Source organism: Cibotium barometz, chromosome 20 (genome assembly GCF_041138505.1).
Source record: "Cibotium barometz isolate CiBa-2024 chromosome 20, ASM4113850v1, whole genome shotgun sequence".
Lineage (NCBI taxonomy): Eukaryota > Viridiplantae > Streptophyta > Polypodiopsida > Cyatheales > Cibotiaceae > Cibotium > Cibotium barometz.
In genome coordinates this window covers 43,936,371-43,961,502 of record NC_141065.1, presented here as the reverse complement: position 1 = coordinate 43,961,502, position 25,132 = coordinate 43,936,371, and the positions used below count along the sequence as shown (strand labels likewise).

Below are 25,132 nucleotides of genomic sequence, written 5' to 3'. Positions count from 1 at the left end.
TATGTTCTCCATGTTTCTAATCTTTTTCTATTGCTTTGTATGGACCTTTTCAGAGTGATGGCAAGAACCAAGGCAACTGCAAGGAGGTCTGGCAAGGGGCCAGGGCTTGCAGAGCAGCAGTAGCTGGGGCTGATGTCAAGGAATCTAGTGTGGAAGAGTTGCACATGGCAGGAAGGGGAAGCCAATGAGCATGCTGCAGTAAAAGTCCAAGAGGTTAAAGCATTCTGCTGGTGTGCTAAAGGAGATCAGGAAACAGCAAAAAGCTATAGGCTTTGCCATCCCCAAGGCACCTTTTCAGAGGCTAGTGAGAGAAATTTGTGATAGCTCGCACCTTGGTTTCAGGTGGAACAGCACTGCCATTCTTTCCTTACAGGAAATGGCAGAGGATTACTTGGAGAAGTACTTTGAAGATGCAATGCTTGTAGCAGCCCATGCTCACAGGGTAACTCTGATGGCCAAAGACTTCAACACATTGTCGAGAGTGAGGTGGAGGTATGACAAGCTGGTCCATCCTGTGAAATGGCAGGACATTAAAATGAGAGACATATTATTAATTCCACCTACAAGGAAATTGAAGGCAGACAAGGTGAAGGTTGTTGAAGTGACCCACTCAGAGGGAAAGCTGCTTATGAGGAGTCACTGAAGCAGCAAATAGAAGAATCCAAATCTGCTATAGATGTGGAGACTGTACAGATGGAGCTACAGATACAGAGAAGGTTGCAGGAGCTGGGCCCTAACATAGTTGTCCATATTGAAGATGATTTTTTAGAGAATAATTTTGACTTGACAAAAGCATGCTTGGCAGCATTGGCTCATAAGAATGAGTATTGCTCAGATACTATCATTCTTGCAATGCTCTAGTAAGTGTCTTTTATTTTACATTTGTTTGCAAAACAATCCTTATTGTACCTCCTCCCTTACACCTTACCTTAATTATTGTTTTGTCCAATGTAGCATGATGAGAAGCTGGCTGAACCATGCTGTACAGCATACAGTTTATATTATTGATCCTGCAATTTCCTTCAAGTTAAGAGATCCAAAGGAAACTCCCATGGATATTTCCAATTGGTTCAGACACTGTGATTTTGATCATGTTGATATTTTGCTACTTCCATACCATAACAAGTATGTGTGTGGCTACTTCTTTTTGGATTTTCCTTCAAGATTGAGTACTCTTGTAGCCTTTGATTTCTTAATACTTTTTTCCTTATGCAGTGACCACCACTGGAGCTTTGCTTCTATTGACATCGAGCAGAAGCAATGCTTTTTATTCAACTCTCTTAGAAACACACACAGAGAGGTTAAATTGTAAGTGGTTTGTGTGCTATTTTTAACTTTAAACTTCATTATTTGGATTTAATGCACACTAACTGAATTATATGTATTGCAGTTGTATTAGAAGACTTCTAGATGCATTGGATCAGTGTCCTTCTAATGTCAATCTTTTGGATTCAATAGAGCCAATAGATTTAGAGGTAGAAAGTTGTTCCCTCTACTGATGTCTATTTCATGCTATGCCTTTGAACTTATTGAATAATTTTATTTTGTTTTAACAGTTTCTAACATATCTTTCCAACTATCTAGACACCACAACAAGATGATTCAAGTAGTTGTGGCTGGAGAGTGCTGATTAGTGCCAAATATATACTTTCAAGCTATTTTGAGATAGGACAGCCAGAGCTTGTAAGAAAAAATAATTTTCATTTAGCTTCAAAAAATTTGATATTGGTACAAAGTGTTCTAAATCATCATATCTCATTGCAGATGAGAGAAGATAGCTTCAACTCAAGCTATGTGTATAGTTTCAGAGCTGATATAATTTGGAAGTTTTTGAAGTATGCCTTCCCCAAACCTATTGTACCAGCTACTGTCGAGTTAGGTGAGAGCTCTAAAGTCCGAGAAGGTGTCATACTCCTTGATGACACAGATGATGCAGATGTGGTGCCACAAGAACAAGGACCTAGTGCTGATGAGGAGAAGCCACAAGAACAAGGACCTGCTGCTGCTGCTGCTGATGTTATTGAGAAAATGATGGAGCAGCAGCAAACAAATGCTCCAAGGGCAGTAGAGGAGACAATGGAGCAGCACCAAGAGACTGTACACGACAAGATGGAGCAACAGAAAGTAGATTCTCCAAATAAAGATGATACTGTGAGCTTGGACCATGTAGAGCAGCCTCTAGATCAGCCTGTAGATAAATAGAAAATTGTTGTCAAGAATATGTTCTACATATGTAATTAAACACTTATGTACAGAATTTTACATTTTTGAATATAATACCTTTGTTTATGGAGTCTGTGTTATCTCAATTTTCAAATTTTCAATGTCTTTGCATTTTATTGATCTCTCTCTTCTTTTGAGCACCTGCAAAAAAGCAATATGAAACAATAGGGTAAAGTAAACTAATAGCAGTGCTTAATGAGACTAGGATAAGTCACATGGTATACCTTCTTATTGTTGTAGATAAATAAAAAGTCCTTTGAAATAGAACCTTCTGTCTCAAATAGAATGTCATTGCGCAATTGAGCTAGGGAGCAACATTGTCTTAATGTGATATTGACTAGCACATCACCATTCTCAACAACATCAATATCAAGAAGTTTATTTTCTGCACCAAAAGAATCTTCATCTTGATCCATTGGGACTAGTTTTGTACCTAGCATTCGACTGCGCTTATAATAAAAAGAAAAAATGAAATTTTGTGATGCAACCATGTACTTCAGTTGCATAGAAGGTTGGACAACCTCACAAAACACTGAACTACATGTCTTCTTATCCCAACCTTTATCCAAAAATTGTGGCATGCATGCCAGACTTGTTGCTTTAACTGTGAACATTGTTTTTGAAACCTTCACTGGAAAGGTATTAAACAAGTCTACAAAAACTGTGAGAGGCATGCACAAAGAAATTTTTATTATCCTTGTGGCAATATTGGGCCTCAGAGCTTTCTGTACTTCTTTGAAAAGCTTGGCTCTATATGCCTCTGTAACACTAAAATGTGGGAGAGGCCAATCCACTGAATTCCATGCTGGAAGGTCTTGTTTTCTTAACACACCATGTGTGTTTGCATTGTCCAGCAACAACTGATAAAAATGCTCAGTAAAAAATATACCGGATTGAGCTAGCTTTGTTGCACATCGACCTTCGTATTGTTGTTCTCCTATCGATCCATGCAAAACATCTATAAATCCCAGAATACAATCGATGTTTTGCCATGTCTCATACGATGAAGGGTATAAATCTGAAATAAAATAACACAAGAATATCAATAAGCAAAGAAAGAAAGCTTTGTCTTAAAAATCCATGCACCTCATAAAGAACAAAACCACAATAGAAAAATATACAATTAGGCCTATGTTGCGGAAGATCATTTGGATAGTCTCGCAAGACAAGTTCTTTATGCATGTACACATGCTGAATCAACACTTCTTTCACCGATATCTTTCCTCTGGTGATTTTAAAATCTCGTACTCTTCCCTTCCATGATGCCAAGAAAATATTTTTTGTCTGGGGTCTCTTTCTTTTACTAGGTTGCATGAGCACCCATGCTCCTTTCGAAACAGTAAACCTTTCCCAAGTTCCTTCCGTTTTGACTGTACTTGAATTCTCTACTGAAGAAATAGAAGAAGCAGGTCGACGGGGTAAAGATGTGTGGTATAATTCTGCCTTCATAGCATTATCATCCACAGAGCGTCTTCCACAAGAACGACCATAGTTTTTATTCACCATGGATACCTTGTGAATCTGTAACCACAGCAAAGTAATGTAAACAAGATAACAAAGTGAAGTTTCAAGAAAGAGAAAGTAGGCAGACAGATAGTTGACAAGAAACATCTTACTCTAAGCCAAACTGGATCAAGGGAGCAGTTTTGGAAAAGAAGAGGTTGCTGCACAATGAGGCAGTGGTGTAGAATGGTAGACCTTTCGAAGGAAAGGCAGCACAACAATTCAAAGTTCAAAGGGAGGTGGAAGCGGGAAGGCCCTTGTCAGAGAAAATGTCAGACTAGATTCTATCTTCATGTCCAAAGATCTTGTGAGAATAAAAAACCAATCTCCACATTAATGTAGCACGCTTGTACCTACATAAAATATTGTTTCTTTTATCTATTTTCTTTTATTTTTGTGAATTTCCAACATTACGTTGGCCCTCTGTTCATTGGTTGAGAGCTTATTTTTCCAAACCGTAAAAGGCCCCAAAATGAGCTCCCTTTTTCCCTAATGTTTCAGAAGCTACTTGGTGACATGGGAGAGCCCATGGTGGATAGGGAAGTTGTCATATATTGTGACAACATGAGTAGCATATAGTTGGCCATTAACCCAGTATATCATGCTAGAATGAAGCACATTGAGGTGCATTATCACTTTGTGAGGGAGAAGGTTCTAGCAAGAGATGTAGATCTGGTATATGTCAGCACACAGAGGATCACGTGACTGACATCTTCATGAATGCATTGGGCACATAGAAGCTCCACAGGTTTATGAGCTTACTTGGAGTGCAATGTGTGGAGTTGAGCTCAAGGGGGAGTGTTGAGATATCGAGCTCAACTAGTAGTGCTACGAGCGGACATTGATGACCCACCTGGGTGATAGCTTCTGCATCTACACCATTGGCATGGTTGGTGATATTATTAGGTGATATGCAGCCAGTGGGATAACAAGTTGTGTGACAGCCATTTTGGATTACTAGAGACTAGCATAGTTATAGCGCCAGCTCATTTAGTCGGGTTCACATTATGGACCGCCGACCCTTGTATATGTTGTAGTATTTGAGTACTAATCCATATAGTGTGTACTCTTATCTTTATGTTATGTTGGTTGAGTAGAGAAGAAGAAGATAGAAGAAAATTTAGCTATCCATCTCTCTCTTGTGTCTTGCTCTCTCTTGTGTGTATGTGTTTGCTTGCTAGGGTTTGAAGCTCTCCCTCTCCCCCACATTCTCTTTACTAATCACTCCCAAACCCTAACCCTAAGCACACCACACATGATAGATTAGAGTTGCAAGAGAGAGGGAGAGAGAACACTCCACTTCTATTGCACAAATGGGAGAATGAGTTACAAGATTTGAAAACATTGACTAAAATCAAGTACGAAATAAAAAATGATCATACCTGGAATGAGCCCAACCACCATATGTGTTTCTCCGACTGCACACTAAAATACTTCGAACTCGCTTCATTCAATGATGTATCAAGTGCTCCATTCATCAATGTGATAGTAATCCTTTCTATTTTCTTTTCCTTTACAACCTCACACTCATCCAGTTTGATAACAAATTTCAAAATGCCTTTGCACTCTTCAAATGTTATTCCATAAAACTCGACCATTCTTCTTTGAAGTTGTTGTAGATCTACAAATATATTGTTCCAAGGGTCATACACAGTGGTTCCTTTAGCACCATGAAATATTTCTTCAATATGGATATATGTTCCAATATACTCATCTATACTTTCATTCAAATGACCTCTTATCTTCCACACTGTTGCTGGATTTGGCAGTAAAACTCGTTTAATCCTCTTATCTCTCAAAGTTGAGGATATCGCATGGAAAATCAAACTATATCCCTTCCTGCTAACTCCACTAACATCAAGAGCCTCTTGGATTGTAGTACCATCAACTTGATTATTGGATATAAAGTCCTCTACAACATTGCGTTTGATTGTTTTGTATTTTTTTTCTTCAATCAAACCTTTTGCTACACCACAAGAAAGCAATCCTTTCATTTGTTTAACTGGAAGAAGGTTGGGATCCATATTTTCTTTTGCAGGCTCCAATAATTTCCTATAGTAACAATATAGTAACAACACAATATGCCTATATTATTCAACACTTCCAATCCTGTTTTGCATTAATGGACAAAATAGATATAGTCATTTGAGAGCATTTTTTAGTTTAAAAAATAAAAAATTGCAAACTAACCTTGCTTCCTAAATTCTTCGCTTGCATCCACCAGTCCCAGCCTTCAAATTTGCAATGTTTTTAATCTTCCTACTTCGTTGTCTGTCTCCAAGCATGGTTCTCTTCCTTCTTGATCTTGTTAACTCTTTTTTACTCTTTGAATGCTCCTCAATTTCATTCTGCAAACTGCTGCTCCAATTTTGCACGAATAGCTATCTCTTGAATCCTGGCTCCCTTTTCTTGTAGGTACATTGTTTTATATGTTTCTGCAAATGCAAACTGTGCTGAAATATAACCAAGAAGTCCGTTTTGTCCATCGCCCGCAAACCTCAATAGTGTGGTTGGATTGACAAATGGAGGTGTAGAGTTTTGTACTAGACATTTTGGATATATACTTCCATCACACCATAAGTCAATATGTTGGAGCCCTTCTCTTCTCATATTTTCCCGTTGTTGAGCATTTAGCACCGTATCCTTTCGTCTTTTTTGTGCTGGAGCATATTGTTCTTCTAAGTCGATGTGAAGATGATATAATCGCTTCTTCTGAGATTGTAACTCACTAGTATCGGCCATTTTTGTGCTTCTGAGGTTGCAAAGTTGGCTTGTCAATCTCATAGTCTTTTTGTAAAATGAATTGTGGAAGTGTGGCAGTATCCATACAATCATTAAGTTCAGTGATGGATTCTTTATGAGAGGCCTGCACACGTCGTCAAAAGAGATGCGAAATCTTCGAGAAACAAAAAAAATTAAGGAGATATTTAATGCAAAATCGTGTTAGTTAGACAAAAGATTATCTTATTCTTTTCTGAACTGACAGTTCAGTGGTCCTTACTGACAGTTCTGAGCCACGTTTCCATATTTTATTATTTTTGAGATCTTTTAGGAGAGAAATAAATCGAAAAATAGTGAATTTCTTACAGGGCCCCAAAATGAGCTCCGTTTTTCCCTAATGCCAAGCTACCTCACAAGCTGCCATAGAAGCACCCCTGTACTCTGCCTCTATTCTCGACAAGGCAACTGTTGGTTGCTTCTTACTTCTCACACTCATAGCAACACTCCCAAATGAGAACATAAAACCATTGGTAGATCTCTTGTTCTGCAATACTACCAACCTAATCAGTATCTATATACCCATGCAATTGTATCTCTGTACTAGCCTCATAGAAAAGTCCATAATCAACTATGTACTTTATGTACCTGAGGATCCGTCTAGCAGCATCCAAGTGTGGCTTCCTAGGGGCCTACATAAACTGACTCACAAGTCCAACAGCATAGCTCAAGTCTCGCCTTGTAATGGTCATGCAGATCAAAATACCCACTATGCGCCTGTATGTAGTGGGGTCCTCCAAAAGCTCACATGTATCTGCGCAAAGCTTTGTGTTCTCCTCCAATGGCACTGAAATAGGCTTGCAGCATGTGATACCATACTTGGACAACATGTCCAAGCCATACTGCCTCTGCAATAGCAAAATGCCATGAGGTGATCTCACCACCTCTATGCCCAAGAAATACCACAGCTCACCCAAATCCTTCATCTCAAACTTTTGCTTCAAAAGCATCCTGACATCATGTATGTCTGCATCACTATCACCAATGATAATCAAGTCATCTACATAGATGACTAATAGCATGATCCCTCTATCTATCTTTTTCATATATAGTAAAAATTTTGCATTGGATATCTGAAATCCAATGGTAACAAGATACTCCCCAATCTTGTTTGACCATGCTCTGGGTGCCTGCTTCAAGCCATACAAGGCTTTGCGTAACCTGCACATAAAATCTAGATGTGCATCACTCACATAACCTGGTGGCTGCATCATGTACACTTCTTCTTGCAAATCACCATGCAAGAAAGCATTCTTTACATCTATTTAATGTAAATACCAACCCTTCATTGTAGCCATAGCAATGACAGCTCTCACCATCGCCAGTCTTGCAACCAGACTGAATGTCTCCTCATAGTCTATGCCATAAGTCTACGCATAGCCCTTGGAAACCAATCTTGCCTTGTACCTATTCACTGAACCATCAGCATTGTGCTTGAATTTATACACCCACTTACATCCAATTGCCTTCTTTTTATTAGGCAAAGGCACTAACTCCCATATTGCATTTGCATCCATGCATACCATCAACCTTAAACTTTGGCAAACCTGCAACAATATTTTGGGCCTGCATAGACTTCAGTCGTTGTACATTCACATGACCAATGCGCTTGTGCCATATGTCAATATCTGCAATGACACATGTTCCATGAGCAAACATGGTTGCCTTTATCTCACGCATGTTCACATCCAAAGTAAACATCCTACCATTTATGTTACCCTTTGTAACCAAGTGACACTTATTTTTGAAGTCTTCCACAAAACATCCTTGAGGATTAAACCTCACTTGTAGACCTTGCTCAACCATCTGTCCAATAAAAACTAGGTTCTTTATAATATTCGAAACATGAAGTACATCTGCCAAGTACTTCATTTTGCTATTCTGCAGCATAAACAATGGCACTTTACCATCATGCGCAATGGGATGTGCAGTATCATCACCTGTTTCTACATAACCTAGTTTTTCTATTTTCTGCATATCTCTAAACCACTTAGTATGACTGGTCATGTGGTTAGAGGCACCAGAATCCACATACCATATATCTTCAGATCTTGACACATCTCCTGTTATGGAACTAAGCATGTGCTGCATCACAAACAACTACTCACTTCTCTCATCACCTCCATGTTTTCTAGATGATGCATAGTTGCCTTGCTGCAACTTCCCACTTTTAATGTCATTCTGCTTTTTGTAGCAGTCCTTTGCCATGTGTCCTGGTTTTCCATAGTAATAGCACTCTATGTTATTTGCATTTTGATTTATTTTCCAACCACCTCAGTCTCTCTGGCTCCCCCTACCACTAGGCTGGCCTCTTCCACCTGTATATGATTACTGCTATGGACTATTGTTGTCTAGAATTATGATTTCCTTGTTGGCCACCATCTTGGCCGACCATGGCCTCTACCTCTGCCTCTACCAAAATTAGAGTAGAAAGCCTATTCTGATGTGTTTTGCTTTGTGAAAAAGAATCCTCACCTAAAGCCTTTTCTTCTATTATCAACATAGATATCAAGTCCTGAAAGTTGGGAATACTCTCCCTAACTACAATGGAGGTCTCTAATGGCTTGTACTCTTTGCCAAGCCCATTTAGAGACAGACACTAAATCATCATCCTCCACCCCACTGATACATTGATAGACCCAAGGGATTCAACAATTCCCTTGATCTTTAAGGCATATCATTGATAGACATGCTTTTCTTTTCCATAGTATGCAACTCTTGCTTTAACTGCAACTTCCTTGCCTTTGTGTTAGTCTGGAACATCTGAACAAAATTCTGCCATGCAACTGCTGGAGTGTTTGCATCCTGTATGTGTCCTATCATAGTGTCTGTGACACTAATTGAAAGCCAGTACATGACTTTTCTTGCACCCTGATTCCAATCCTTGAATGCTTTTATATCTACAAGAGTGGCATTCTCCTCAGATAACTCTGGAGGCTCCTCATTGTCTCCTTCTACATAATCCCAAAATCCTTTACCCATTAGGAAATTGGTCATTCTAAACTTCCAGGCATGGAAGTTATTCTTATCCAGCTTCTCATTAACAAAACTGATTAATTCTGTCAGACAAGTTTTCCTACAGCAATCAAATAACTTGTGCAAATAGACAACTTCTGTATGCAACCTGTAATACAACAGTATCTCATGTAATGTGACCAGAGTACATGTACATACACCCAGTATCAACAATACAGGTGCAAATCCTTCTATACTTCCCAAATGCACTGCTGCACTGCAATAACCAGATTTCAAACTAGGCTCTGATACCATAAAGAGAATGTGGGGGAGAGGGAGAGCTTCAAATGCTAGCAAGCAAACACACACACACAAGAGAGAGCAAGACACAAGAGAGATGGATAGCTGAATTTTCTTCTATCTTCTTCTTCTCTACTCAACCAACGTAACATAAAGATAAGAGTACACACTATATGGGTTAGTACTCAACTACTACAACATACAAGGGTTGGTCCATAATGTGCTAGTGGGTGCTAGATGCCAATCAACCCACCATAAATCAGGGAATATTCGAATCATGGAGCTAGAATCATGGAGCTAGAATCTGGGAGAGAGAATCATCGGGAGAGAATCTGGGAGTGAATCATGGAGTGGAGAGATTTTGGGAGAGAATTTGAGAGCTAAGTAAAGAGTTAAATTTGGCTCTTTTGGTTTGTATTAGCCTATATATTAGGCATCTTATTTTAATCTCATTTGAATGAATATACACTCTTGATTTCCTAAAATGAAACTCATTTTCTATTAGTGTGTAATTAGTCTCCTTGATCACTCATTTACTCATCATTAAGCATGCCCATAATCATGTCTTTGCTCATGCTAGATCCTCCATGATTTACATGCCTTCTTCTCTCATTTGAGCTCTCAACCATGAAATCCAACACTTGCATGGATGGATTTACTACATTGATGCGCGTTGTTAGGCACCCAAATCCTCTTGTTACCTTCATAGTATCCTTGTGCCCTAAGCAATCATTTAGGAACCCCTCATTGATGAGCATGAGGCTTCTAGCTCTTTGAAATCAGCAATTGTAGAGGCTTATCAAAGCCTTGTGACTAAGTAGGAGTTTAGAAAAGCTCAGGAACAATTGCCGCCAAGACCAGAGAGTCTAAGGATGCTACAATAGTGTCGGAACACAAGTCCTCCATTGACATTTGCAAGCCTGAGGTGGTTAGCTCTGATTTCAAACACAAGGTAAGATAAATTATGTATGAATCTAATAAATATAATTGATAATGCTACTAGAATTCCACTAATCCTCTTTCTTGTGTGCAGCATATAGTCTTTGTAGATGCTTGGGCTCAACGTAAAGGTGGCACATGCGAGGGTTTTGGAAGAGATGTTGTGTTGGCCCATTACATGGGTCGTATTGCACCTCAACACCTTGTTATGGTGCACAATGCATTCCGCCCCATGGCAAGCTTCTACATGTTAGCCCTCAAAGTACTTAGCAAGGTCCTATGCTTGTCAACGATTCCAAAAAACATTGACAAGATAGTGCTCATCTCAACACCATGTTATGGTGCACAATGCATTTAGCCCCATGGCAAGCTTCTACATGTTATGGTGCACAATGCATTTAGCCCCATGGCAAGCTTCTACATGTTAACCCTCAAAGTACTTAGCAAGGTCCTATGCTTGTCAACGATTCCAAGAAATGCTGACAAGATAGTGCTCATCTCAACAAGGCTGCAGTGTATGCTACCTTCCAAGGGGGTTACTCTTCTAAAGCTCTTGCACACACTACATTTGCAGAGAGTACTGGTGGTGAGAAGGACCCATATTGTGTCGTTAATGCCATATTGTCAGGGACCCTTCCACTTAGCAAGAAGAGGCGCAAGACTATAGCTAGGCATCTCAAGAACATTATGAGTTAGCTTGAAATTTATCATAGATACTGTGTTCGACAATCAATGTAAATCCTTTTTATCAATACAAGTGGGTTTGTTTATACATAATTTCTATATAAAGTTTGAATAATGTAAGTTTTCATGATATGAGAGAGAGAGAGAGAGAGAGAGAGAGAGCCATTGTGGATAACGTTAGATTGCATGCATGTTTAGTTTATGGTATCAGTAATGATTAATTTGGGCCAACTTCCCATGATGTCCCCCCTGTCCTCTCTGACCACAATGAGTGTGTAGTTCTGTCTGATCTAGCCAACACCCCAGCTCTAATTGATAGTAGCAAGGCCTATGTGTATGTGAATGTGACTACTTGTAAATGCTTGACATGACAATTGATAGCAAGGCCTATGTGTATGTGAATGTGACTACTTGTAAATGCTTGTACATGACAATTGGAGGCCACCAAATATAAAAATAGCCCCAACCTGAACAGGGTGACTTTTGCCCAGACAGGCTTGCTGTCTGGACAAAAGTTGTCCTGCTCAGCTTGGGGCTCTTTTTGTGTTTTTTAGCCTTCAGTTGTCACATGTATAAGCATTCACGTAAGATTTTTTATAAATAAGGTGTTGAAAATTAAAGATATATAGTGCCTTATAAAAAAGTAATATTAAGATCATATAAAAGAAACTCTTTTATATGATGATAGAGTTCTTACATATGGAAAGAGAGAGTTCTTACACATGGAAAGAGAGAGTTCTTACATGAGTGTAGTTCTTACATGAGTATAGTTTTATTTAATTTAGCCAATACTCAGCTTTAATTGATAGTAAGTCCTATGTATATGTGAATATGAATACATATAAATGTTTGTACATGACAATTAGAGGCCACCAAATACAAAAATAGCTCCAACCTAAAAGAACAGGGTGACTTTTGCCCAGACAGGCTTGCTGTCTGGGCGACAAAAGTCACCCTGTTCAGGTTAGGGCTCTATTTGCATTTTTTCAGACTTCAATTGTCATGTGTAAGCATTTATATAGACCTTATTATAAATTAAGAACTTAAAATTAAATATATATACTACCTTACAAAGTAATATTAAGATCATAAAAGATGTGGTGCCTTCACACTGGGCTTGATATCACTTAGTTATCATACATTTCAAGTTTTGCTATCACCAAGAAATTTACAACTAAATAATATTAAACAAAAAAATGTTAATACATATGGTTGAGAGAGGAAGGTTTACAAATGCAGAAAGACCCCCAACCTGAACAGGGCGTATTTTGCCGAGACAAGCTTCCTGGGCTGGCAGCCAAATGTCACCCTATTCAGGTTGGGGATTCTTTTTTACTTATTTAAGCCTTCAAACTATACATACTAACAAGTGAAATACACAAATTACCCTTGTAAATGAAATATACAAATCAAATACATTTAAATTTTTTTGATACAGATACACATGCAATCAAGGCCTTGATGGACAACTTGAGAAGCACTAAAAAGAGAATATATTAAGTGAATTTTACATTATCTAATCATGTACATCATAAGGGAAAATATTCAGAGGTCACGTCGAATGGTGCATGCCAGCTTCATATCTCTACACATGATTGTGACCCGCTTTGCATGGATTACACACAGGTTAGAATCTTCAAACATGGTGACCAACAAGGCCTCCCCGGCTTCTTGGATTGCAACCAAGGCAAGGCTTTACATCCTCTTGTCTCGGCCCCCTAAATCATATAGTATCTCTTTGATAAGACGTGCAAAAGGAGCTCTCGGGATGAGGAGGTTGACACTCTTCTGCAACCTCCGAATCTCCTTTAGAGCTGCCATGCCATTGCGTTGTTTCCTCCTTGGGGTATGAGGAGGAGGGTTTCTTGCATGGGTGGTCGAGGAGGACATGCATGAGCACTCCAATCTCGTGCATGTTTACACCAAGAGGATGATGGAGCTCCTTCAGTTGCTACTGCTTCTATTGCTGCTGCTTCCATTGGTGCTGCTCTGCTGCTCCCACCTCTTCTCATGTTAGCAATGGACCCATGCCTCGATGCAAGCTCTTCCCCCCAGTTGTGGAATGTATTGGGGGGATAGGAATATCAGCCCATGGCACTCCATCAGGGTCAACATCACTCCTTGTCTCTCGATCAGAGGGTCAGTGGGTGGTGGCCGGGTCTGTGGTGTCCAGATAAGGAGGAGAGGAAGGTGGAGGTGGCGGTGGAGGATGAGGTGATGGTGGAAGCTTACGCACAGTGTTTTTCGTGCAAGCCATGGCAAAAAGTGAAGTCAAAATATAGAAATGAGAATGAATGAGACTATTATACCTTTATATAAAGTCATTTATAATGTGTTTAGATAGTCTAAAACCGGCTAAAAATTACAAAACCACTAAATTAGACACGTTTAAAACAACGTCTACCATGTCTTGCCATTGTGGCATGCCATGCGACATGGCCTGATCTTGAACTTCCATTCCAGTGCTCTATGTTTGCCTCCTTCATTTTGAGTTGTGCGGCTTTAGCAATTGCTGACATTTGAGCCTTTTCCCTAGTAACATTTCTTGCAAGATTGTTGTAATAGAACCAATTAAACATCTCCACAAGATAATTGCTACGTGTCTTCCCTCCACCATGTCAAGTATTCTTGAAGTACACTCCTTTAGCTGCGTTATGTGATTTTTCCATGTGTTGGGTGCTAAACATATCCAAAGACCCATATTTTTATAGAAAATGCAGTCCATGTGCATATACAATGTGCTATGAAAAAATGTCCAAGTAAGAACTTATGAAGACAAATGTTTATGGAATTTTAGTAAGCAATTGCAATGGTAATTAATGAACAGCAATATTTAAGATGAGAATATCTTACCATGTAATATGTAATGGAGGTATCTCCCCAACTCTCACTAACAAGTTTGATGAATTCTATCACATCTATTTTGAACACACTTTGTTCTTCTTGAGTTGTTGTGCTCTTTAACATAGTTGTCACAACCTTGTCAAAATAAGCCCACACCTTCTTTGTCTTGTTTTGTAGAGTTGGATCCTTGTCAAGATCTGCGGTGCAGTTACAAAGATCTTTCCAATGCTCCCATCATCACAGGCTCCTCCCTCGATCGTTCATAGGATGCAAGAATTGCCTCGCCTTTACACTGTTCATTGACACTTGTTGAGCAACAATATGATGTGCCCCAGACTTCTTAAGATCTTTCATAATCTTTACATTCCAGCCATGAACTCCCAGAGAGTTGAGGAGCTCCTCGACTTGCTTTATTGCTTAGGTTGAAGCATGAGGCTGCATAGTCAATGTGAAGCTTAAGAAACCTATCAAAAATCCTCATCACAGCATGCAATGTGAAAAAGTGTATACTTTTCATTGGGAAAGGAATAATTGGTGCCCAATTTGGATTCTTTGTGTCCGTACTGGGGGTGTTGCATCTAAATCAGAAGACAAGATCCACTCCACCCATCGGCGCTTATCCTCGCTCTTTGGCTTGAGAATTTACCACTTCATGCATAATGGACATAGATGGAGGCATTGTGCACTATTGTCACAATTACATATGCATTTTATGGTCTTCCAATCACCACCTAGATGCCAATCCACACGAAAGGAGCCCACACCATCCACTTCAAGCTCCTCCCCATTCATCTGTTGTTTGATGACTTCTAGAATTTGAGGGCATCATTGAAGCATCCAATTCAACACCTCAGTGTTCTCCTTTGGAACCTCAAAGGCTCCAAGCCACCAATTATCCTTCTGAGATTGAACACTGAAAGAAGGGATTTTATCCTTGTCCTTTGCATATGCCATTGCTTCATTCATATATGTGACTCCCATTCGCTCCAATCTTTTTCCTTTTACTAGTTGTTGAGCCTCATCCAAATTCAGTATAAGCGATAGGACTCCCTCCAATTCTACATATCACATAAACCAAGCCAAACAACACATGTAATTCATGTCACTGATGATAAGGTAAATTTGCAAGTCAAATGATAAATGCTCAAACCCAACCTTAATGTGAAACCTTATAGAATCGGATCATATGTCGTTAAAGGTTCTTTAGGTCCACAAAGAGGTTCTTGTATGTGTTGTACTGTACTTCAAGCCTATCCTTGGACTTAGGATCTAAAACCATTGTTCCTTCTACATGAATAATATTAAAATTCAATTTCTCCATGATTGTAATGAAATTCTTTCAATTAATCTAGGATGATAATTCCTAGAATATGGTAGGAAGTCCTCTTTTTATGCTTTGAATGAGATTATTTTATGCATAATTTTTATAAAAATTTTGCCATAACTCCGTTGCTATGACTGATAAATCTCAATTTTTCTAAGGGATAATACTTATCATTAAGGAAATAATTAAAATGATCTCTAATTGGATTATTAATCCATAATGGATTGAATCATAAATATACATAAACTAAAAGCATAGAAAAAAGCCATTAATTTGGCCTCAAGCATAGCTTTATCTTGGGTTAAGGAAAAGCTTTATGAAAGCTTGATTTGGATTGAGAACGGGTCATGAGTATAACCATTTCTTGAGTGAGAGAGAGAATTTACATAAGAATCATTAGAATTTAAACATAAATGAAAATTAACTTCAATAGCATTTATTAAATTATGTAACTCTTCACTACTATTCAAACTTCAATAGCATTTAAAAAAAACCATACCAATTAAACTTCTCAAGCTTGAGAGGGGTTGAGAAGAGAGAAACATTGAGAAATTATAGAAAGATCAATATTCACTAATTACCTTACAACTTGCTTGATTCTTTGTTCACGGGTAGAGGCCCCCAACCAATCAATTGGTTAAGTATGTTGATGGAGCCACTAATGGGGATTGAAGAAAGAGGGAAGCTCCAAAAACTAGTGAATTATTAAATGAATTCACAGTTCTTGGCTTAGGTGGAGTAGAGTAACGATGCATAAACACTATATCTTTTTCAACAAGGGGGAGGCTTCTATTTATAGGAAAAATTGAGCTCCTAACCAAACAAACTGATTCTAGAATTTTCTAAATCAGTTTGGTCAATATTTGACCATTTTTAAGTCAGTTAAGCTAACTTTTTGGAACTAGACTTGAATGAGGAGAGAGGAGAGATGAAATATCTCAATTTTTATGAGTTTAAAACTCATTCAAGCATGTGAAATATGCACCTCCTTTAAAGAACTCCTCTTCCTTACATATGTGTCATAATGAAATCATTTTAATATTGCTCATAGTTTTTTTACTAATAATCCTTGTACATTTTCAACTCTTCATCTTATGTGAAATATACACCTCCTTTAAAGAATTCCCCTTCCTTACATATGTCATATTTTTAATATTGCTCATAGTTTTTTACTAATAATCCTTGTACATTTTCAACTCTTCATCTTATGTGAAATATGCACCTCCTTTAAAGAATTCCCCTTCCTTACATATGTCATATTTTTAATATTGCTCATAGTTTTTTACTAATAATCCTTGTATATTTTCAACTCTTCACCTCATGTGAGCATTTACTCATTTTTGGGTATTTTCTTTTTACAAGTTGGATTTATCTCCTCCCTACACATGGATTGATGCTATTGGTCCATAGGAACCTTAATTGGACCATAGTCTAAAGATTTCTGAAAATCTAGACCCTTAGACTAAGGTTCTTTATACCTATTTCTAATTAATTCCAATTGCATATTGGAAAATTCTTTTTGAATTTCTGTTTCAGGGGAACTCATCTGAATTATAAGAGATATTTTTCTATCCAAAAATATTCAAAATCTGAATATTCTCTCTCTAGAATAATTTTTCTCTCTCTAGGCTAAAATAGTTAGCAAAGGGTCTTTATATTTCTGAAGAGGGTTGATTACATGGGAAGATACTAGACATCAAAAAGGGGTTGGGGGAGGAATCTTACACACAAGATAGAGAAGCTTCAGAGCACACAAACTCACTAGATAAGAATCAAAAAATGTGTGCCACATATAAAAGATAAGTGCACACCCCAAAATGAGTAGATAAGAGGGTGTACACACACACAGGGAAAAAAACCTCCTAGTAGTGAGAGAAAAAGTACCTCGGCGATCTTAAATCTGTTCACACACATCACTACCATATAATGCTACAAATCCCCCCTAGAGTGATGATGTGAACATGTACAGGGTATGGCTGATCAATCCTGAAAAGGCAGTAAGCCCAAAGCTTTACGAAAAGCTTCAAACTTTTCATGAGGAAAAGCCTTCATGAATAAATCTGCCATGTTGTCATGGGTAGGCACATAGACCAAGCTGATCTATGCTATAGAGAGCCTTTCCCTGACATAATGGTAATGCATCTCAATGTGCATAAAACACTGGGTTTCTTGCAACTACTAATGCGCTATGGCTATCAGTGAAAATCATAGTGCTAGACGATTGTCAAGTACCCAAATCAACCATAAGGCGTCTGAGCCACACACACGCAATTGTAGCTCTAAAAGCTACCTTGTACTCAGCGTCACAGATGGAAGTGGCCAATGTATGCTGCTTCTTGCTGAGCCATGATATACATGAATCACCAAGGCGAAAGCAAAACCCACTAGTGAACATTCGTGTGTCATAACATCCAGCCCAATCTGAATCACTGAAAGCATGCAACTATGACTCACCCACTTTGGATAAAATATTCCAAAATACTAAGTGCCCTATAAATAGTGAAAAACCCGCTTAACAGCCTGCCAATGCTTCGTACATCATTAATCTGCTCAACTGTGAGACCGCATACTGTATATCTAGCCTCGTGTTGCACACATAAAGAAGGGATCCAACAGCCTGCTGATACAAACTAGCATTGAAAGAGTCTCCTGCATCTTGAAGACTAAGTCGAGTACCTATCTCCATAGGTGTAGCCACAGGTTTACAGTCTTCAAGATTAAACCTTTTCAATAACTTCTATATATTTAGACTGTAGCATAACATTGCCATCATTGCGCTGCATAAATTGAATCCCCAAATAGTAATGCAAGGGCCCCAAATCTGACATCTCAAACGATGATTGTAAATCAATCTTAAAGGCTGAAATCTAATCTATATCGGGTCCTGTGAGCAGCATGTCATCAACGTATAGAATGATGACCAAAAATGTGCCCTTACTCCTCTTCACATGGAGGGTACTCTCTGTTGGACTATTGCAAAAATAATTTGCAACCAAGTATGCATGAAGCTTCTCATACCATACTCTAGGAGCCTGCTTAAGGCCATAAAGAGCCTTTTTTAACCTGCATACTTTAGACTCTTCTCCTTTCACACACATCAAAACAAGGAGGCTGCGATACATACACCTCCTCATGTAAATCACCATTTAAGAATGCAATCTTAATGTCCAACTGATGTACATTCCACCCATGATGTGCTGTCAAAGCAATGAAACACCTAATGGTAGTCATACGAGATGTGGGTTCAAAGGTCTCATCATAATCCATGCCCTTTTGCTGGGCATACCCCTTTGCAACAACAAGTCTGCGGGCCGGCGGATCATGGATGGAAGGCAAGACCCGAGACGAGGCCGAGGGAGAGCCGAGCCGGGCACAAACACAAGTGATCGGTGAGACCTGCAAGGAAAACGCAAGAGACGCGCTCGACGGGCCGATGGAGCCGTTTCATGAAGCATGGATCGTGGAAGGCCGCGTGCGGCAAAGGCGTCGCGGGACCGTTTCCACCTTGAGGGTATGCTAGCCCGCCCCACAATAACCAACCAAGAGCAGATCCTGTAGATAATCAATCCTGGGAGAAGCAAGCTGCTCCTCACTGGAACCCTCAAAAGAAAGAGTCAATCTGCTCCAACTCTGTACCAAGAGTAGCCAAATGCTGTACAAAAGCATCCCCTGAAAAGGTCGGCATCGCAAGATGTAAAGACTTTGTAGAAAAGATCGGGTCCATCTGCTCAAACTCCATACCATAAGTTGCCCAAAGCTGTACATAAGTACACTCCACTGAGGTGGGCATCACAAGATGAAAGGACTCCACATCCCTCTTTGAAAAATGATGTCGTCGAACTAGTACAAGCCCAACCTGATTCTGATCCAAATCCAAAAAACTCTGGAAGTACCACTGTGCCCCAGGCACGGTTTGCAACCACAGATCCAAAGCATCCCACTGGGTCCAAAAAACCACCCTCCAAAACAACAAACCTACAGAACTGGCAGGGAGAGGGGCATCCTCAAAAGCATCACAAAGAGAGGCAGAGGTAGACTCCTCACAATGAGGAAGGAAAGCAGGAATATAAACTGCAATGGTAACAAGATCCCAATAATCAGCAACAAACAAGTGATCCATGTGAAAGGATCACACCTGACAGGCAAAACACCCTCCTTTCTCTGCAAACACTGCAAAGAACACACGCTCGGACAAAATAAACTCTGCTCAGGATCTCTGAAAAGATCATTGCTCTCCTCCAAAATCTGTAAACTCCTGTCACACACAGAAGAAAGTCTCCACAGATACAAAAAAGAGCTCCCGAAACTGATCCTCAAGTGAAGTAGCTGGAGATGAACCCCCTCTAAGTGTAGAAAACTCCTTTGGGAAGCAAAACGCAGACAAAACACTACTGTCCAGCAAAAAACAACACTCCACCGCTAACAGAAGGCAAGAAACATGAAGAAACTGAGTAACTGTGTAGGCCAGGAACAAAACACAGGTATAGATGCTCCAAAATCAGCAAAACGCTGACTGAAATCAGAAATTCAGTAACCTCCTCAAGTACCAAACTGCCTCCAAATCCACAATCCAAACAAGAAACCCCCTCTGCAAGTGATTTGTGTCCACTACAAAAGAAAACACAACCAAACAAGGGCTACAAACCTGAAAATTCAGGCCAACCAGGTGCCACACCTCATATGAGGAAAAACGCTAAAGAGAAGGTACCTTCAGGTCCAACGGAAGGAGCCCAGGTGAAGGTAGAGCTACCAGCAGAATCAACTCAAAAAAACGCAGCAACTATGGCTGCAAATCTGAAAACGCAGAAGTATGCAAGGGAATAGAAAGGGCAAATTCTGGAAATGCAAAAGAAATAGTTACACCCAAGCCTCATATCAGTAAATCGGCATCAGAAAACCTTTAGGAGGAAAAACGCAGCAAGTATGTTGCTGCTGTCCTACACAGAACAGGCGGCCAGCACTAGGGGGCGGGGGGGGGGGGGGGGGTAGATGCTGCTGAAAAAAGTTGCAAAACTGCTGTAGAAAACCACTTGTAGAAAAACGCAGCACTCTAGGTGCTGCTGCCCTGAAAACAAAGCAAAAAACAGGTGAATCTCAGGGATCAAAACCTATAAAGGATGACCAATAGCTGCAATGGAGAAGACGCCTGGAAGAGGCAGGCGACCAGCAGCAACTCTGAGAAAAAAAATGCAGATCTGTCCATCTGCAGAAAAACGCAGCCAGGAGGGAGAGGAGGGAGCATCCAACATTGTAGATCACCGGCGCTCTGATACCATGATAGAATGCACAACAGAAGAAGGGAAAGTGGAAACACAGGAGAGTGAGGGAGAGAGACGGAGAGGAAACACAAGTGAGAGGTGAGAACCTACTCTCAATATCATCATCCAAAGGAATACATGCCCCGAGCAAGAGGGGAGAAAACCTCATATGTGAGGGACTATAGCAAACAATGCTAAGCAAGCAGTAAAGAATGAGGGAGGCAAGCCAACTATATATATGCCAAAAAGTAGGCAACCGAGTAGCATCCATACGACTAGGATAAATGTCCAAGACTAGGATAAATATCCAAGACACCATAAAAATGGGGATAAAATAGGGGAAAATATGTGAGGGGTGACGAGTCCCACTAGCTAACATGGTCAGCCCTAGAGGCTAAAATAGGACACCAAACAGGAAGCCAACAACAAGGGAATGATGTCTAACAACGCTTACAGGCCATCAACACAATCACAAGATGCCAAAAAAGAAAATTTTGCAGGTATCCTAGGCTTTGACACCAACTGTAATACTACTAGTGATGTGCAGGTGCTAACAGAGAAGAGCAGCAGAACACATTCAGACACAAAAACACACAAGTAGACCTATCCTTATCTGTATATTATGTACAATAAATGAAAGTACAAAATGTTCTGCAAATACAAAAGATAATCAGAGAGTGATCTCCCTAGATCTCAGCCCCAGATCTGCAGTAGACTCCTGTCTCTTGGGAAAAACGCTGGCTGCAGAGCTGATTTCAGCTCCTCCAAGTTGCCTTTGGTCTTGCATTTATGATGGTTGATCTCCAGAAATATGCGATGATAAAATGAACGCCCAAACGCCCTATTCATAGAGGTACTAGGGGCTGGTCGGCCTGCCCAACTGCTGAATGACTTGCCCAGGGGCTGCCCGATTGCCTATGCACACCTGTCCAGCCCCGGTCCCTGTGTGCTGTTGCCCAGCCTGTACGATTTTCACACGTGGCTTCGAAGCCCTGTACCTGCACGTGTGCCACAAGTCAACTCATTGTTAAACTTTGTAAAAGGGATACTACTCATGTTCCCTGAAATGCTCTATAACTTGGTTGAGATTTGAAGAAGGGAGACTATTCTGCTCCCACTGCATTGAATCTCTAACACGCATACTGCAAAAGATGGATGGACAGCACACATGATGAAAATAACGTGGAGACCCATTATCACCATGTTCAAGTATCACCAATAATCACCACATGAACACAAGCCATTCTCAAAGTGATGAAATCTATTAGCATCCCTTAGAACAATTTCACGTCCAACAATCTTGGATATGGGCTTCATTACGCTGTGACAATCAGGACAAGTACGCAGATTTTTAAATAGGCGGAGAGGAGTTCCAGGAGGTGTATTGAGAAGCCCAAAAGCAAGGGCCATTCTCTCACTATGACGGCCAAGCAAGTGTTCCTTCAGCTCCTCATCCACATCATGCAGCACTAACTTTGTCTCTGGCACGTACCCAACCTCCTTCACCTGGCTTTCCAAACTCTCCAATAGGTTGTATATGGCATCTTTTTCCATGTGCAATCCATCACTTGCAAGAAACTGATGCACCTTATTGTTTACCTCAATCAGGGTGCATCCGGGTTTCTTTTTCAAGCCCCTCTTCACCATGTCTTGTAGTAGAATCTGTGCATCATCCCACCTCCCATTCATGGCAAAGATATTGGAAAGCAACACAAATGGTGATGCATTCTGAGGTTCACACACCATAATCCGATTTGCAGCTCGTATTCCTCGCTCTACATCCCCATAGATTCTGCATGCACCTAGTAAAGCAGACCACATACAACCATTTGATTGAAATGGGCTCTTCTCGATACAGTCCTCGGCTGCCTCAAGATAGCCACCCCGCCCTAGTAGGTCAACCATGCACCCATAATGCTCCACAGAAGGAGTGATGCCATAATCTTTGCTAATAGAATCAAAGAAGGAGCAGCCTTCTTTTACCATGCCTGCATGGCTACATCCAGAGAGAAGGCCTACAAAAGTAATCTCACCTGGCTTTACTTTTTCGCGCTTCATTCGTTCAAAGAGCTGAACTGCCTTCTTGCCATGTCCCTCCTGGGCATAAGCCATAATAATGGTATTCCAAGCAACCTGATCATGTTGGCTCATGCTATCAAATACCCACAGTGCATCTTCAATGGCACCACAGTTTGCATACATTTCTATGAGTGACGTTCCTAGAATTCCCTCTAAACGTGTTCCCCTACCAATAATAAAACCATGAATCAACCGACCCTGCCCTAGCATGGACAGACCACCACATGCTTTAAAAACACACACAAAGGTGCCATCATCTGGATCTACACCCTTTTGCTGCATTTGATGAAACAGTGCAAGGACCTCCTTTTCATGGCCTTGCTCAAAAAATGATGCCATCATCGTAGTCCAAGAGACCACATCACATTGGTGCATTTTGTCAAAAAGAGCACATGCATCGACTAGACCTCCACATTTCCCATACATATGAAGAAGAGCATTCTCCACAAGGAGATCCAAATCTAATCCTTCCTTGACTATACGAGCATGAATTGCTTGGCCCTCTGTCAACAGTTCTAAGTCTGCACATACACAGACTGCCACAGAAAAGGTCACCATGTTTGGTTTTACCCTTTGCTTATGCATCTCTTGAAAGAGGTGAAGCGCTTCCTTAGCCTTACCGTGTTCGGCATAAACCGTGATCAAGGCAGTCCAAGAGATGACATCGCATTGATGTATTTGATTGAACACAAGATGTGCTTCCTTCAAAGCACCACACTTGCCATACATGTTGACAAGAGCAGTGCCAACAACATTATCTGTATGTAGTTTCCTCTCAGCAATACATGTATGGATGGCTCTACCCTGTGGTAGGTCTGACAAGCTGCCGCATGCACTGAGAACACTCACAAAGGTGACTACGTTGGGCCATATATTCTCTCCTTTCATTTGCTGAAAGAGTTGAAGGGCCTCCTTGCTAAAACCTTGCTGGACGTGAGCTGTGATTATGGCTGTCCATGAAATCACATCCTGGATACTCAGCTTGTTGAACACACACCATCCTTTTTCAATGGCACCACATTGGGCATACATCTTGATAAGGGCAGTACCAATGGCAACATCGGTGTCGAGTCCGTGGTCAGCAATTAGCGCATGGATGGCCATGCCCTCTGCAAGATTGCCACATGCACTGAGGGCAGTAAGGAAGGTGATTTCATTGGGTTCGATGCCATCAACATACATATGCTTGAACACATGGATGGCCTCCTCCGGGTGCCCATGCTCAATATAAGATTTGATCATGGTCGTCCAAGTGACGACATTCCGCCAGCACATTCTGTCGAAGACAGAGCGTGCCATGTGCAGGTACCCACAGCTGCCATAGGCAGTAACAAGAAGACTACATAGAAAGGTATCCTGTTCAAGCCCTATACTGATGACATGCTCATGGACTAATGTGCACTTTGATATGGACGGTGTTTCTTGTAAAAGGGAGGCTATGCTTGGTCTGTCCAAACTATTCAAAGCTGCCAACAATTCCAAATCTTTTCTTTCGTGAAGGAGCTGAGCCTCCCCTTGATCACCGGACAAGGACTGTATTCTACCATCTACAGCAGAAGAGGGCTTACCTTTGCAGAGGTTTGCTTGAGGAAAAACTCTGTCTTTGCCAAATGTAATGGGATTGGCCAAGGTGCATACTTGAGGCCCAGTCCGGGGCTTACTGGAACTTGAATAAGGTCCGCAAGGCAGCGGCAAAGGGGAGCAGCAAGAAGAGACGCACATATAACTATGAGGATCCACCATAGCTGCATTCGAGCGAAATTCATATGTTTTTTTATCTAAAGCATAGTGAGAGACAATAAATTATAATTTGGTAGATGCTCAAATATGTTGTTTTCTCGTCGCTTTTAATTAATTAAAGCTATTGGTTTTTTTGTATTTTGCGGCTGATTTCACTATGGTTTGCATGGTTTTTTGCATGTGGTGGTTTTTGGACTGCCAGTGGTTCATGGCGGCATCTTCGTGGTGTTCGGCACGCTTTCTTGGAGAAGATTGGCCTCTAGCTACTTGGAGAACTCTATTCTCGTGGGGCGGCCTCTTTGTCGTCTTCGACATCTTGCTTCGAGAACTCTGTCCTCGTGGGGGATGTGTCCCTTTACAGAAACTTTTGCTACTGGTACATGGCACCCTCTCCGTGGTCTTCGGAACGCCTACTTGCAGAACTCTGTAGGATGCCCACATGGCGCTTGCGGTTCGTATGGACCTCTCTCGGTGAATCATTTCTTGCTCATGTGTTTTCATCCGT

General features: G+C 40.5%; 1 pseudogene across 1 annotated transcript; it reads right to left on the bottom strand.

Moving 5' to 3' along the window:
* Window positions 1-21,406: 21,406 nt before the first annotated feature.
* LOC147627916 (pentatricopeptide repeat-containing protein At1g11290, chloroplastic pseudogene) lies at window positions 21,407-24,678 on the bottom strand (annotated as a pseudogene). Its single transcript, XR_015268350.1, has one exon. The product of XR_015268350.1 is annotated as a pentatricopeptide repeat-containing protein At1g11290, chloroplastic pseudogene (transcript).
* Window positions 24,679-25,132: the final 454 nt, after the last annotated feature.